Here is a 16,479-nt window from a genome sequence, read left to right as displayed (position 1 = left end):
GGCTGGTCTGCATCTGGAAGTGGAGATGTTCGGTGATGGAGAGAGTCGTTCGTGGTGGAGATTGAGAGTTGGAGGGAGCTTTTGTGTGCGATGGAGAGTCCTCCTCCTGGGCGGTCCTTCCTATGGATCTTGTATCCGTCGGGGATGGCAGTGGCAATGTCGGGGGGAGGAGGAGGCGTTGGTCCAGGTTTCAGTAAAGAAGGCGATGTCTGGTGAGAGGGTATCGAGGAGGTTTCAGATCTCTACAGCGTGTTTGTGCAGGGAGCGTACGTTGAGGAGGATGCACCTAAGAATTTTGGAGGTGTTTCGTTCGGTGCGGAGGAGGTGGCCTTGATGATGTCGAAGGTCTGGTGGCATTGGCGGCAGGAGAACTGTCCGTGGGTAATGCTTGGCATGGACAGCTGGCAGTTGTTGTTCCTTCTAGGGTCGAGTGCGAGGGGGTGGCTGCGTCATACAGGTGTATGGTTAGAGATCCTGGGTTCCTGGCGCTGGTCGCGGATGGGCACTGACGGGCTTGCCTTTGGCACAGCCGCCATTAAATAGGGGAGGGTGAGGGCAAGCGCAGCTGGGAGCGGCTGGGAGAGGGGCTGCGGGGGGCAGCAGCGGAGGGGAAAAGGACGGCGGAGTGGGCACAGGGAAAGGCAACAGGCACAGAGGGGCACGAGAAAAAAAGGCACAAGTCAAGGAATACAGAGCACAATACAGGGGCACAAGAACAAGGCACAAAAAAGTCAAACTAGGGGCACAACACAGGGGCTGACGAAGAATACGATGGCACAAGTCAAGAATACAGAGTACAATACAGGGGTATAAGAACAAGGCACAAAAAGTCAAAAATATGGAGCACAACACGGGGGCTGACAACCAAGGGCACAGACCTGAGAGGAGAGCGGACTCGATCCCTGCTAGTCAGGGCAGCGTCACCACAACAGAAGCAGCACACCAGCGGAGCTGCGGGGGTGAGAGCAGGTCTCTGACCAGGAGGTCAGAGGCTATCTTACCTTATACAATAAATATTAAGTACACCATACAATACACAATAAATGGAATACTCATCTGATAAAGGGTAGATTGTGCAATAATGCAACAACCGTTTCAAAGTTTTTAATTTTTTTTGTAATTGACGTCACATCAAAAACACAGATGGCTGAAAAAACAGGACTGAAGTGGAGATACCACTGAAAGTTCTGGCTTAAGTTCTTCTTTTGTTTAATAGGCTATAATGTTGGTCTATCTAACAAATTTACAAAATCCCCTTTTAGGGTACAAATGACAACTGACTTGCCTCTTAATTCACTAATGAAACAATCGTCAGTGCGGGAGGAGGCTAAAAGCAACGTTCAGATTTAAAAACTGCCATTTTTAATAAACGAGTCCCACAGTAGTGATAAAATCTGATGTGCTGTGGTGAAACGTGTCCATGTATTAAAGAAACATATTTTCAATTCTGAAGAATGTTTTAGCATCATCAAACATGCCACAGACCCGATGATGGCTTTTTAAAGCAAAAAATTGCCTTAATTTGCCTGTCTCCCGCCTGAAATGACCTCTGCTTTAAAATAAGTCAATGGAAGAAATATATTGTCCTGATACTTTTTTTTTAAATCTTCCACTTTCCTTTGAAATGTTGGCAAGCGTGCATTATTTACATACCAACTAATTAAATTAAGCGGCTAATATCCAAACTACAATACTGGATCGCTTATCTCCATTCATTGCACTGAACATGTTGACAGATATGCTCTATCAATTCAGCCATCTCTAGTCCCTACATGGACCATTTAGGGAAGATGTGAATATTAGAAGATAGGTTCGGTGGAAAAAAAATTCTCCATTAACTTCTACAGTAGGGTAGGACTTTTTTTAAGTTAAAAAACGAGAACGTCATTTGATCTTGTGTTCCCCAGGTCCCTGAGTCAGTCGTCGTTAATTCAGACCGTGTGGATTCTGAAACTTGTTGCCGTCCTATTTTTAATAACTGGATAAACATGACTAGTCCCAGAATGCGCAGCAAATACCCTAATTGAAGGATACTCATGCATCGACATGAGAAACTCGAGATTGCGGAACTTTCCTGCCGGGTGTGCGCCCGTGTGCTCTGGAAGGAAGCCCTTTCTGTTTTCACAGTCACCTCCACACCTTTCCGACAAGCTGGTTTTCCCGTAAGAGCGAAGCAACTCAGAAATGACTGCGTCATAGCATTCAATTTGCCAGTAATTCGTGCACGTCCAGTAGGCAGCTGCTAAAGGCAACACCAACGGTTGCGGGGCGAACCTGAAAGGCAGACAGGTCTCCTATATACGACTCGCGCACACCCGCTCATCGGCTCCCCAATAACAAGGAGAGCTCCCAGTCCAAGTCCCCAAAGGACAACAGAAACAACTGCTCCTCAGAGAGGACAAGGCGGGGCCGAGGGTGAGTCGAACAGAATACGCGCATGCGCCAACCGTTTCGGAGACGTGTTGGTCACGTGATTTCAGCACACCGTGGACCTTTTCGAGTGACTGCACCTAGGTGAGGCTGCAGGCACCGAGGTTCAGGCCACCCTGGCATGTGATGGCGCCCCCCATGGTGAGGTATTGAAATAACACCATAAAGGCGGGAAAGGCGACTGGCTCGACGAATGAGCCACGTGGCTGAGGTAAGAGGCGTAAGTGTGCTAGCATTAATTAAAAGCTGGTTCAACCCTAAATCCTGCCATTTAAACAGAGGAAAACAATCTAAAGGTTTTTGCAGCACCTGTGCCAGAGCTTTAAATAGGAAACAATAAGTGCAAGTACTCATTAAATTGAGTTAGGGATGTGGCTAGTGGGTTAGATGCGGAACGAGACATGATAATACAAAACAGTTCTATTGAGTATTCATGTTGCCCTTGCGTTTCACTGAATAGTGGTCTCAAACTTTCCATATTTGCAGATTAAACAGCTAAAAACCCTGATGTACCAAGCCATCAACAGTACTTTTAGCACTGTCAAGCTAACAATCAATGTGCTCTAGGGTGAGAGAGACTCCGGCACTTGCATCGGTTGTGGGACAGAACAAAACATGTGAGAAATGTATCAATCTAAACAAAATGTGTTAACTCGTTACACAAAATTAAGGCCAAATGCCAAATGTTCATGTTTCCTTGTTTCGTAATATATATATATTTTTTTTATGTTTCGTAATATTTGCAGCTTCCTATCATAATAATTCTAATGTTCCTACTTGCTTGCATTTGGCGCAATCCGTATATATTCAAGAGTGCACACACACAAACAAACACTCTCTTTACCCCTATTGTATCCTATCACTCTCTCTACCATCACTCTTTCCATTTCTAATCTGCCCTCTCTGCGCCTCTCTACCTCTTTCTGTAGCCGTCTGGATCTTTTACATATCTCTATCTGCACTTACCCCTTCTGCCTCTCTATATTTCCGTACTTTAAACTCTGCTCCTTCCCCCTCAATCTTCACCTTCACTCATCCCCATTTTCCCTCCTCTCCCCTCAGCAGAAGGCGCCACGGCTGGAGAGCTTGGAGTGGCAGACAGAGAGCACTTCAGGGTCCCGAGCATATGCAGAGGCCAGCAGAGTAGAGGTCAGGGGAAGAACAATACTGGCCTTCAAAGGAAAGGTCAGTTGACCTCCTCCCACCTCACCTGGGCACCAGGGAGGCCACCACCTCATCCCCGCCCATCTTGGACTCAATGTCCCAGCAGGCAGAAGGGATGGGGGATGGATTTGCAGGGGCAAGTGAAAGAAGAGAAAAACAATCAGACCCCACTGGGAGGCCAATGGGTAAAAATGGCCCTTTGTACCTGCGTTCCTCCACGGCTACTATGCACAGGCCCTCGCCAATGTACCAAAACGACCCAGCGGCAGGCCTCCAATAGGCTGTTCAGACCCCATCAGGCAGATTGCCACAACTGAATAATGCAGACAGATGCCAACGGCCAACATGCTGCCAAAAAAACGTTGCTCAGCTGGCCCTCGGGCACCAGTCCAGTGCCCACCTCATCAGTCCGACCCTGAGTACCGGTACTTTTCTTGACAGTGGAGAAGTGCTGGTACTCAGCTTCGTAAAAATAAAAAGTGCTGGTACTCAGTACTGGCTTGTACGGGCCCATTTAAAGCACTGACCTGTTCTTGAAATGGAAACAAATTCTTGGCAACTCACAAATTGGGAGTCAATGTGTGGCAGTGGGAAGTGGGTGAAGTCATGAGGGACAGAGTCTTGAAAAGTGGAGTCTGTCAGTCAATTTACACATTTAGTTTGTTAAAAAAAGCTCTGCTGCAAAGAAATTGGCAACAAGGAGAAAGGAGACTATGTAGCTGTTCTGGTTTACTTAAGAAGTCACTAAGATCTGATGCTGCATTTTTAAATATCTTATGTGGTTAAAGCACTGGCTGCAGAGGGCTTTGTGTCCCCAATAATTTTCAGGGATAATAATAGTGAAGTAATGCTGGTGATTGATGCACTTGTTGAAGGCATCTGTGTTTTGTGTAGTCACAGTTTTCATCGCGGATTGGGGAAGGCTATGGGATAAATTAACAGCATGGGGGATCCCTGCCCAGCTCCTCAAGAGCATAGCATCCCTATATCAGGGGACCTACAGGTCCTACCACAGCAACTTCCAAGGTGCCAACCAATGACGGTCTTAAACAGGGCTGCGTCTTGGCCTCTCTTCATTTCAATCTCTACACAGCCGGTCTGGGTAACGCATTGGAAGGTACCAGTTTAATCACACCAATGTTGGGCAGGGTGCAACTTCCAGTCCTGCAGTAGCTGATGACATTGCAACCATGGACCATTCTAGAGCAGGCCTACAGAGAGCCCTCAGCGCTCTCCATAGTTACAATCAGGTGAATAAACTTCGGGTGACCATGGGAAAGAACAAAATTGTCATCTTCGGCAAATACCCACACAAGAAACATGTATATTGGCAGCTAGGAGATCTACAAATAACTACTGCAAACTATATCTACTTAGGTGTATGGTTTACTGAAGGGGCCAAACCGGCGGCCCATCTAAAGCATCTTAGAAGCAGGGGCGCTGGAGTCAACCACAGCCTGAAACGCCTAAATTGTCACCTATACAGTCCAACAACGGAACCAGTGCTCAATTTGAGCTGGTGGTTTCCAGTGCTCAGCACCAGCATTTAATCGTCAACACTAGTGCTTATAGCGCAAACTCAACCCAAAGGTATTAGAGCGCTTTTCATGATCATCAGTTAAGGACACATTCATTTTTGGTAGGCAGAGTGAGATTAAGTAATTTTCGCAGAATCACAGGATGTTGAACCTATGCCGGGACTGAAACCTGGTTTCCCAGCTACAAAGTTGGCAGCTCTGGACCTTATGCCAAATCCTCTTCTTGCTTGTAGGGTTTCATGGTTAGTAGTTGGTTCTGTTATAGGTGGTGCTAATAAGAGCACTGGGCTGGTGCGAGCTGCCTTCTGACAACAAGCCTGGCACTTGCTTTTTCACAAATTAACCACTGAGCGGAATCAATGCTAAAAGTCCTGAGACCAAAACTGATCCCAGCTCTAAACTACGGCCACTTAGCCTTCCCTGACGTACTGGATGTGCATCTCATGAACTCTCAAATCTCAGCATCCAAAAAAATCTTCCATGCTCCCCGACAATCCAGAAAAGCAAGGCTGAGACTGGAGCTGGGCCTTGGAGTCCAGACCTCATGTGCCAAGGGGATCTAGTAAAATACTATATTAGGACCCTGCGGGCCCCGGAGATCACACTAAAAGCTTAACTTAAAACAGTCTTTCAGGAGGAGGGCTCCCCATGGCAATTACAGCTAGTGGAGGCAATTAGATGTTTGGAAAAAGACGCTGCTAACTTGCACAGTTAGGATATTCCATTCCTAGCCTGGAAAAAAGCAGTGAATGGGCAGGTGATGAAAACCTAATTTGAAGGGAATATTAAAAGGCTCTGTTGCAGTTCCACCTTTGTGGCACTGGATGCCTCTTATACACCGGGGAAGACCCAGCCTTACTTTCAGCAAGCCCTCACAGCCCATGCACGTAGGCAAATCGTTTTCATGATGGCCCTCGCCCTACCGATTATGGACTTTAGCCCTGCCTGGGTGAGGCGGGACGAGGCAACATCCTGCAGATTATGCAACTGCCGCAGAGAATCCTGGCTCCACCTGTTGTGCTGTTCAACCAAACTCGCTATTGATCACTGCTGTCTGCTAGTTCCTTTATGCCGGGCCAACGGTTTCAGATTATGCAGAAAAGTCTTGGACCTGTGTTTCTCTGTCAACTCACCAAAGACCCGAGCTAGGTTGGGGAAATCCTCAGGATCCTATTCGATCCGCACTTCTTGACATCTCAACAGGGTGATAATGGCCCAGCCACTGTGCTCTATATGCACTTCCCCCTTTCCCTCCCAGGTGTCTAGAGAAAGCTAACGTTGAATATCCCAAAGCACACAAGTAGTTAGTCTGGCCCTGGCAGTCAGGCGCATTGCAGCATGAACACTTCGCTTTCTCCTTGTGTCTTATACTAACCCTGTGGACTTTCTATACAGAGTAACCGGAATGCAAGACCAGAGGAGACGATACCCATGATGCTTTTTCCTTCAAAAAATTTAAAGTTGTTAACACATTAACAAGGTGACAATGGACTAGTTTCAAGGCGTCTCATGCACTTTCTCTTTTACCCTAAGGATCACAAGCAAAGTTAGCCCAGTCTCTCTGTCCTTATATGCTTCAATACAAGCACCTGGCACTTCCCCTCGTCCTATTGCATAACCTCGGTGGCCCTGTTTAGAGCAGAATAGAAGAGCAAATACTCATGATATCCTTTCTTTTAAGAATTTTAATGCTGTTCACAATGCTGCTTTTCTTTTAAGAAATACTACAGATTGCATTTGGCTCACAGGTTTTCAAATATTGTTTTTTGTTGCATATAGGAATCCGCTGTGTTCTGTTGTTCACATGTGATGATTTTAAGTAATCGAACATGTATAAAAAATAAACTGTTGTGAAATTCACTGTTGTAGTCACCGTTTTGACTCATACTATAGTTATAGGGTTAAAATGCCTGCTGCAAAGCACATCATGTAACAAACGGATCACAAATTTGTATATGTATTATGCTTTTGACACAGGAATTATTTTGTTACTTGCATTTCATAAATTGTAGTTCTCCTAATTTAGCACAATTAGTTATGGACCGACATCAATGAGCAGCATGCAAAGTGCAAGGCATGTGTTTAGAACCTTATTGTTTTTTCATCAATCTGTCATTAATTTAATCCCTTTTGGGTGTTCACCATACATGGGTGTTGCAAAAAAGGTTTCCTTTTGGGGATTCATCTTGCATGAATGATACTTCACCTACTTGTGGTTGCTCATCACCTTCTTGGTGATGTGTCTCCTACGCAGTTATCTGTTGGTAAAAAAGCCACTCTTGGGTTTCAATAACGTTTGTTGCTGATCCTTTGGTGATATCTTGGTGATGTGGAGAGGACCACTCAAATTACCTACTGCTTCTTTCACTGATTCAGCTGAGTTAGCCTGTAGTGCTGGAATGATGCTCAGATTGGGTGTGCTGGCCAGTGTTGCCACTTTGCCAAGTCTTATAGAAACTGAATAAATGTGGTATAACTGAGCAAGTAGGTTTGTCAGTGCCAAACACTTTCCATATGAGAGTGGAGACATTTATGGAAAAACTGGTACATATGATCCTTTTATAGAATTTTTTACACAAAACATGAATTGAGCATGGTCTTATACACATTTGAAAAGAGAATGTTCTTTGTCTAAATGGTCTCTCAAAGCTGTGAAATCAGGGAAGTCTACAAGTGGAAGGCCAACTCATCTACTCATCGTACTAATCTACGAACCAGATCTTAATTATTTGTTGTAGTTACAGTAAGATCTGAAAATGGCTAATCAGAAATTTTTGTGCCCAGCTGAAATCTAGATTTAGAAAAGATTTTGACTCAGAGCTCTGTTTGTCATATCCAGTCTTTCTACCTGCTCTGTTCAATATAGAGAGTTATTCTGAGGTGTGCTACTTGAAAAATGCCCATTGTGGTTAATCAGTCTGTACCTGATATTAAACACTGCCAACCAAGGTCTACCTAAAAAATAAAATATTAATGGAAACATCTAGTTTGTTGACCCTAGCTTTGGTTTTTGATAATGCATAGACTCAAACTTCTACCTACTTCCCTATCCCACACAGTGCAGCAGATGCAACTCAAAAACTATAATATGGGTTCCTCACTTCTCATGTTGCCAAGCCCTCTCATGCATGCCTCAAAAACAGCAAGCAGAACTCAGTGGTCCAGTCATGATATACAACAATGATTTTACCAGGGAGCGCAGTAGACGGTCTGTCCAGTATAGTTTAGGTAAAAAGACCTGTACACCACCCCTATAATCTGCTGCTACCACTTGATAGTCTTGTAATGGCCTGGTTATGTGGGCTATAGCCACCCAAGGCAAAATAAGTATTGGTTTGGTTAAGTCCTATCGACCAACAGAGATTAGCTCTAGGTTGGTGGTCAACTTAGTCAACTCATATGGAGGACTTGCCAATAGACTCTTCTATGCACAAGAAAGCTTGCCATGGCTGCAAGAAAGGTAACATAAGTTATTGGTAACAAGGGAACACGAGTGTCTCCTGGGACCCAGCCAATTTCACTCAGCTCTCATTTCAAGCAGTAGTGTCTGCTTTGCAGGACGATCTCGCAGTACACCTCTGGAGGCCCCTTTGCATTCTAGAAGCAGCACAGTCTTCTCCGCTCACATTACCAGATCTCCTGGACCCCATCTGAACTACAATGGCAATTTCTGATGACTTTGGGACTCTATACAGTCCTTGCACAGGTGCAGCTGAATTGAACCCATTGTTGCCTTCAGCAAAGTTTGAATAGTGCCTATCCTCTATTTTCAGGCTCATGCACCCTTAGAGTCCAAATGATGATCCTTCTATCTGGCTAAAGGATCAAAACGTTGTTGACTAGTTCTACGGACACAATTTGATTGTCCATAACAATAAAATGAGCTGTGTTGTTCTTACTAGATACACAGTATGGATCACGTATTGTCACACATGTGTATCACTTGTATGAGAGCACCAAGCACATTTTTCGCTACACATTCATTGGGCTGTCACATTGTTTTTAATGTTTTTTATATACAATTGAATACATTGATAATTTGATGTACTTGCACATTGATTGTGATACCTATGGTCTTGGGACCACTGTTTTTTATGCAGAATGGTAAAATAAGTCACATTCATATGTTGCTTCTCAACCTCTGCTGCCATACCTCAATCCATGGCCTTTATTCTTGCAAGATCGTGGCCTTCATTGACCTCTCTAGTATTGTTTATGATAATTGCTTCCATTACGTTACACATGAGGGAGCCTCTCTCTCCAGTATCCCTGAGTCTTGCTTACCCTCATAAGCTGCCCAATTCTTAGGCTCACTATCCAGATTACAATACAGAGCTACTAGAAGGCAATTTCAGACTCCCAGCCCCACACTCACAGTCTCTTTTTGACTAGACACACTGATGTAGCAATTGAGAGATTGCTAGAAATACTGTCACTCTCAGGCCGCCTATATCCTAAGGCTGTGTTGCTCTTTGTTTTACATTTTTTACTGAAAGGACAGGAATTGCTGATGTCTGCCGTATAGGATGATAGATAAAATCGGTGCTGCAGGTATTGTTGAAGCCTGTTGCCTAAATTAGTAAGAATGGGAAATACACAGTTTTAATTCAGAGAAAAATCTATATAACAATATATAAAGCTTTCACTGGACTTGAACACGTAGTGAGACAGATGTTTCGCCCTTCTTGAACAACAATTCATCTAGGCAAGAATTTAACTTAGGTGTCCATTTTTTTAAAATGTGACCACCTTCATGACTGACACATCTGTATTTTCATGTAGACTTTGATTCCGTATCATCCAACACCTACCTCCACAAGACGGTGTAGTATTATGTCAGTATATGCCACTGAACTGTGTGGGGGGGTGTGGTCAACCGCCCAAGATGGCCGACGCGTAATTTCGGAGCTCTCGGGTCTAGTAATCTCCTGAATTCAAGCCCTAGATTATGGCATTCAGGTCCCCCTAACATGCAGAGTGGTTCCCCTGCAGCCACTGGCTGAATGCGGGGAAAGGCTTGTGTTTGCTTTCCTTCCAATGAAAGGGGAGCGGCGCAGATGCTGCATGTGTACCCAGTCGGTGATCGTGGACCAGGGACCGGCTCCCTTGGCGCTAAGAGCTCAAAATACTGCAGTGCCCGTTACAGATGTCACCGAGGCCCCGGGGGACGGACTGAACTGAGCCGCTGTGGAGACTGAAAAAAGCAGAGAGCGGCGATCCTGAGATCAGGCCATTCCATATATAGTCCCAGCGGCCGGCCCACTCAGCAGGCAGCCACGCCCGGAGGACATCAATAACCCGATCTGCCCAATGTGGTAAGATACGCCACCCTGGAGCCTGAAGGGAGCTTGGGTCCCCCCTGAGACTCTGTTCCATTAAAATGCTCCAAAGCATGGGGATGCATTAAATGGGGGTGTTAAAAGCCTGTACTGCTGGCAGGATGGCCGTCATTGCTTAGCGATACACACCCAGACACATGGTGCGGCCTGATCACTCTGGGCTACAGGGCGGTTGATTCCCCCATCTACTGTGCTTGGATACAGCGCTACAATGTACCTGAAAAGGGGGAGGGCATGTGACTCGCCTGGGCCCGGATTCTGTGGACCTTGATTACAGAGGCCTCCCCCACGTTGCTTCTGCTTGCAACCCAGCAAGCGAACGCCATAGACACATGGAACAGCTCGTTAGATGCTATTTAGGATAGGTGGCGGGACGCACAAACAGCTGGAGCCCGGGGCAGATGGAAGTGAAGGCAACGTGAGATAAACTGAATGGGCTGCTTTGGGGCCATATCAATCACTTTGGGGCCATATCAATCAGCTAAGCTGTCACTCCCGTGTGGGGTTCCTCAAGGCTCGTCCCTGAGTCCGACGCTATTCAATATATACGTGTCGGACCTTGCAGGTTTAATCAAGGCATTTGGGATGAGCCTAACCTTATACGCAGACGACACGCAACTGGTGTTGGCCATCAAGGGTGAAGGGACGGAAGTGGCAGAGCGCTTCCAAAATGCCATGAGTTTGATAGGAGAGTGGATGGCAGGTAACTGCCTAAAGCTTAACTCCGATAAAACGGAGGTGGTCATCTTTGGATCCCTTTCTCCGACTTGGCCCGATCCTTGGTGGCCCCCAGCTTTCGGCACTCCACCCAGCCCGACTTCCAAGGTCAGGAATCTGGGAGTTATCTTTGATGATCATCTCAATTTCATGGCACATGCTAATAAAGTAGCAGCCACAGCCCACTACAAATTGAAGATGATAAGGAAAATCACCCCATTCATCCCAGATGCTGCTGCCAAAACATTGGTTAGTTCCCTGGTCCTTTCATCCTTGGATTACTGTAACGCGCTTTTTCTAAATAGCCAAACCAGAGTTACAAAAAAACTACAAACTATACAGAATGCGGCAGCCCGTCTCCTGTCCAGAACACCCAAGTTTGCACCCATCGCTGACACCATCAGGACATTCCACTGGTTAACGATCAAAAATAGGATCAAGTTCAAATCTCTCTGCATTGTCTATAAGGTACTACATGATCAAGGTCCACACCCTCTTAAGGACCAGCTCAAACTCTATAGACCGACTAGACAACTTAGATCCACGACCCTCAATCAACTAGTGGTTCCACGTTCTAAAACAGTTTCCTGGGGTTATCGCCGTTTTGCGGTTGCAGCACCCAAGATCTGGAATACGCTGCCACAACAAATTAGATCTAGTACTCCAGTTTCGCAAGAGCCTGAAAACCTGGCTGTTTAACCAGTAAATTCTTCCGGTCTCTCCTATGTTGGGGAGAGTCAGCTGCTCAGTCAAGCGCCGAGACGCCCACGGGTATTCGTTCGCGCTCTATAAATGCCCAAAATAAATAAATAATTTCAGCACTGGGGTGTTTGCATATGCTTGCTGGACGCAGTGCCCTCCCTATGTAGTAGTCCCTTCAACCCACTGCGGGCAATGCCTTCTGAATGAAAGCCTGGACACCATCACTCGCCACCCATGGCATCTAGGGTGCGACAACCAATTATATAGACAGTTCTCTCCAGGCTCCTTCTCTCTCTGTGAGCCCTGGGGAGGTGACCTTGTGTGGGCTTGTTTACAGAGTCCTCCCCCACGTTGTTTCTTATTGCAACCCAGTAAGCGAACACCATGGACACATGGAACAGCTTGTTAGATGCTATTTAGGATAGGTGGCGGGACTCAAAAAGCTCGAGCCCAATGCAAGTGGAAGTGAAGGCAGCGTGAGATAAACTGAATGAACTGCTTGTTAATCTCAGCGCAGGGGTGTTTGCATATGCTTGCTGGACGCCGTTCCCTACCTATGTAGTAGTCCCTTCAACCCACTGCGGGCAATGCCTTCTGCATGAAAGCCCGGGCACCTTCACTCGACACCCACTTGTATAGACAGTTCTCTCCAGGCCCCTTCTCTGTCCGTGAGCCCTGGGGAGGTGACCTTGTGTGGGCTATGATAGCGGGGCTATTGCCACCCTCTGCTGCTTTTTCTGGACACAACTGAGGGCCCTGCAGTTCCAGATGAGCCGGACACAGCCACTTGGACTCGGTATGGGGCGCACCAGAACCAAACCACCTCAGCCGTATGTGCGCTCTCGTTCCCAATCCACACCCTCCGAAAGCTCATCAACCCTGACACCTGCCTATTGTGTACCCCCCCAGACAAACTAGACATTATCCTTCAGGAGATACGAGACTCCGGAGTTGCTATGGAACCACAGCTTGTCATCATTACCAAGGATATTAGCCTCCTTAAAGATGATCACCACAAACTGGCTGAAAGAGTGAAAATTAACGAGAAGGCTCTGTCCAATTTAATGCCGTGCCAAACAGAACATGTATCTCTGGTGCCGCAGCTGCGTCGGCTGGTGGGTCAACTCCAGGATTGAGTCGAGGATGCGGAGGGAAGGGCACTTAGAAACAATGTCTGTATTGTAGGGATGCCCGAAGGCACATGCCACTAAATTCATAGAGATTTTGCTTTGCACAGGGGTGGTCCCGATGGGCCTGTCGGACCTCTTCATGGTTGAAAGGACTCATCGTGTGCCTACGAGGGAATCTATTCCAGGTGCACCTCCAAGGCCCATTGTAGTGAGGATACTTAACTTTAGAGACCGGGACCTTTTGCTTTGCGCAGCATGTGAAAACACACCACTTACCGTTGATGGCACAAGAGTCTCGCTGTTCCCCAATTACACCTGGGATGTTCAATGGCAGAGGTCCTTGTTTCAGGAAGTGAAGTGCCACCTGCACACAATTGATCTTACCTATGCCTTAATCTTCATGGCTAAACTCAAGGTAATACATGAACAACGTTCTAATTTCTTCGACACTCCTGTGACGGCTAGAGACTGGCTGGACCACCACTTCCCTGATTCCCAGAGACATTGCCCGCTGCCATACTCTTCTCCAAATACCCAGCAACCCCCCCAGACAACAGCAACGTGGCGCGGCTGCCAAAGAGGGCACGGAGGTGGTGCTATCCCCACAGCAAGCCCTGGAGGGTCAACGTGTAGTGGTTTGATCGGCCACCACTCTGCGACCCACTGACCTGCACACCAGTTCCAGCTCTTCGTGTGGTAGTCCTTTGGACTCTGACATGGATGGCAGCATGATACTGTTTTCCACAATTACAACTCAGATGGCTAATGACCTGCTGGGCTGAAGGTTGTGAGTACATTATGACAATAAGACTCATGCTTTCTGAATAGGTGTCTCATGCACGCACCCATTTGGGTTCCAGTGCCTTTTCATGGGTCCTATTCCAAGACTTTTATTTTGTTCCCCTAGGAAGAGTGTGTTGCTCGTCCATTACTCGCATGTTAGTACAATGTCAGTTTTGAGATTACTGTTGGAGACCCAGGTGCATAGTACTCCTCTCATTACAAGAATCGCATTACTGTCATTAATATCTTATGGGCTCCGGGTCTGGACTCAATGCAGATTACCGTAGAACTTGCCGCTCTGGCACTGACCGCTTTTGGAATTTTAGACCCTTGGTTTACTCTGGTTCTTATGTTCTGTTATTCATTGTTGTTTGGTCGAACGATGAATTAACGCCGAACTGAGTATTGGGGGAATTTGTTTGTTCGCTTGAATCCGTCACCTATAGTTATTATGTGGTGTATTACGTATCAGAAGTTGGGGACTGTGCCTAACTGTTCCACCATCAGTACAGTGTCCACTATACCCAGTTCATATAACATACTCACCTGGAAAGTTTAATTAGATTTAGTGGTATTGCGTGATAGGGCTAGTGGCGCCAGGAGAGTAACACTGGTATTAAATCGTGAAAATCTTGATCTCGGTGCTGCATGGTAGGGAGAACCACCCGTCTCCCCTAATCAGTGATCAGAGTCACTTAATACATAAATACAAACTCCCCAGCACACGATTGACATATAATACAATTATCTTGGTGCAGAGTGTGAGCACAAATTCAACACCAGTCTATGAATTCTTGTCCTCCTTTCTTTTAATTATTCCTCCGATCTTCAAAACAGCCGACACGTGTTTCGTCGCTAACATGGGAAATCGTCCCGCGACTTTATCAAGGCTGTGTAAATAAATCGAGAAACATGTTGTGTCACCTAGTGACTTGTCTCATTGTGCTGAGTTGTTCATTTACAAATCACCCTGTGATTGGTGATGCAACATGTTTGTAGTTCCGGACATGCACAAGGTCTGTTCACACATGAGGAAATGAAAGTCCAAAAGAGAAGGATATCCAAATTATATGGTAAATACCAAATGAAAAGAAAGAAGTGAGTCACACGTGAGGTGAGAATAACTATATGTAAAACAATTCATAATGCTCCTAGTGTCCGCACCTGAATAATGTGCGTGCACTGACTTACAATAAAACAAGTTGGTGGGGCGTGATTGCTAAGAAGTGTTTGTGCTTATTGGAAGTATAGATCCCAAAGGAGACAATTGTCCGATCTATATCTACCTTTCTTCCTGGTTAGTCTGTCCCTATAGTTTGAAAAAAGGAAAGTATCAATATCGGGTCCATACTATAATCTGCCTCTACATCTGCATCCATCATGAAAGTATGGGGGAAGGCCACCTACGTTATCTGTGGTGATACTTCCGACCCACAGAGGGGTTCTGTTGTCCTAGATGTCCGCTGGTGTGAATTTTATACGCAACCCAAAGTTCTGGCTTGACTTCGCAATCTAAATCAATATGACAAAATACATTCATGTATAAGGATATCTTTGTGCAAGTATCATCCTAAATACCCAGTCCGAAGTAGCTGACTAGTCATTCGAAGGCATCTATTTGTTCAGCTACGCCCAATCAAACGCAGCGCTACTTCAAATATAAGGACTTCAAAACAAAACAAGATGCCTATATATCCAGTCTGTAAACGGGCCCCATACGCAGCGCTATCCCCGTATTGCAATATATGCCATAGTAATATTCAGGCCATCTAATGGTAAATCTTTTGTGCTATCAAGTATTCCACCCCTTATTGGTTCTAATAGCATATGACAACGTGAGGCGTGTTCACTCTAGTTCATCTAGTCACAACTGGTGCAGACTATAACACTCTCGCATTGTATCTCATTCGTAACTATCATGATTTTCCCACCATGATGTTCCAACTAATTCTAAAACCCGTACGGTTCCTGTTATAACACTTAACAAGGCATGTCACAATCCGGTCTGTCTCTCACTGTAATTGAACGTGTATCGTAATCCTCGATCCGCGGATATCCACTCGTGTGCGTTTCCGAGTGCAGAATACGCAAGGCCCGTCTCATGGCTGTATAAAAAAGCCAGCAAATGCTTCTGGTAATCGAAAAGATGACTGACTAGATTTTCAAGTTAAGACCCCGAGACCAATATTCTCGGCTGTTTCCTGTTCTGAAATAACCAATTTGGTGGCCATCTTTGAATTGACACCACTATGTGTAAAACCTCCCTTATACAATCACGACGTAGGCTAAGTCTTGCCCATCCTGAAATATATGATACCATATATTTGTCGATTGTTCATGCCCTAATTCTGCAGCTCCAAAACCTAATTTTAAGAGGTCAGTAACCTATCTGGTTTCTACGGCCAAAATATGTGCTTTCATTGATAATATTTAGACGGTTCAAACTTGTGTAAAGTAAATCTCCATGAAGTTCATGCAGCGCGCTCGTGTCGCGTCAGAAGCGTTATGTTAATTTCTCTGTTGGCATCAAGTTTAACTCCCTTATACTTAGATTGATAAGTCATGTGATCTTGCCTAGGTTCATGTTTCAAAAGTGCTATTATCAGGTGATAACCCAAGCCTCCTTAGGTGGGTACCCATATGATCGCCCTTCTCTCTTCCATTACCATAAAAAAT

General features: G+C 45.7%; 1 protein-coding gene across 2 annotated transcripts in view; it reads left to right on the top strand.

Annotated features, from left to right (window-relative positions):
- Positions 1–16,479, top strand: part of SLC41A3 (solute carrier family 41 member 3) — a 254,232-nt gene that overhangs the window by 48,079 nt on the left and 189,674 nt on the right. The window contains exon 1 of one of the 2 annotated variants that reach the window (XM_085624418.1): positions 2,479–2,641. The exons of the other annotated variant lie outside the window; for it this stretch is intronic. The gene's annotated coding sequence lies outside the window, so the exon portion shown is untranslated. Of the gene's footprint in view, positions 1–2,478; positions 2,642–16,479 lie in introns of those variants that run through there. 2 annotated transcript variants of the gene reach the window in all.

This window comes from Triturus cristatus, chromosome 9 (assembly GCF_964204655.1).
Source record: "Triturus cristatus chromosome 9, aTriCri1.1, whole genome shotgun sequence".
Taxonomy (NCBI): Eukaryota; Metazoa; Chordata; class Amphibia; order Caudata; family Salamandridae; genus Triturus; species Triturus cristatus.
This window is presented reverse-complemented; position numbering and strand designations above follow the sequence as displayed.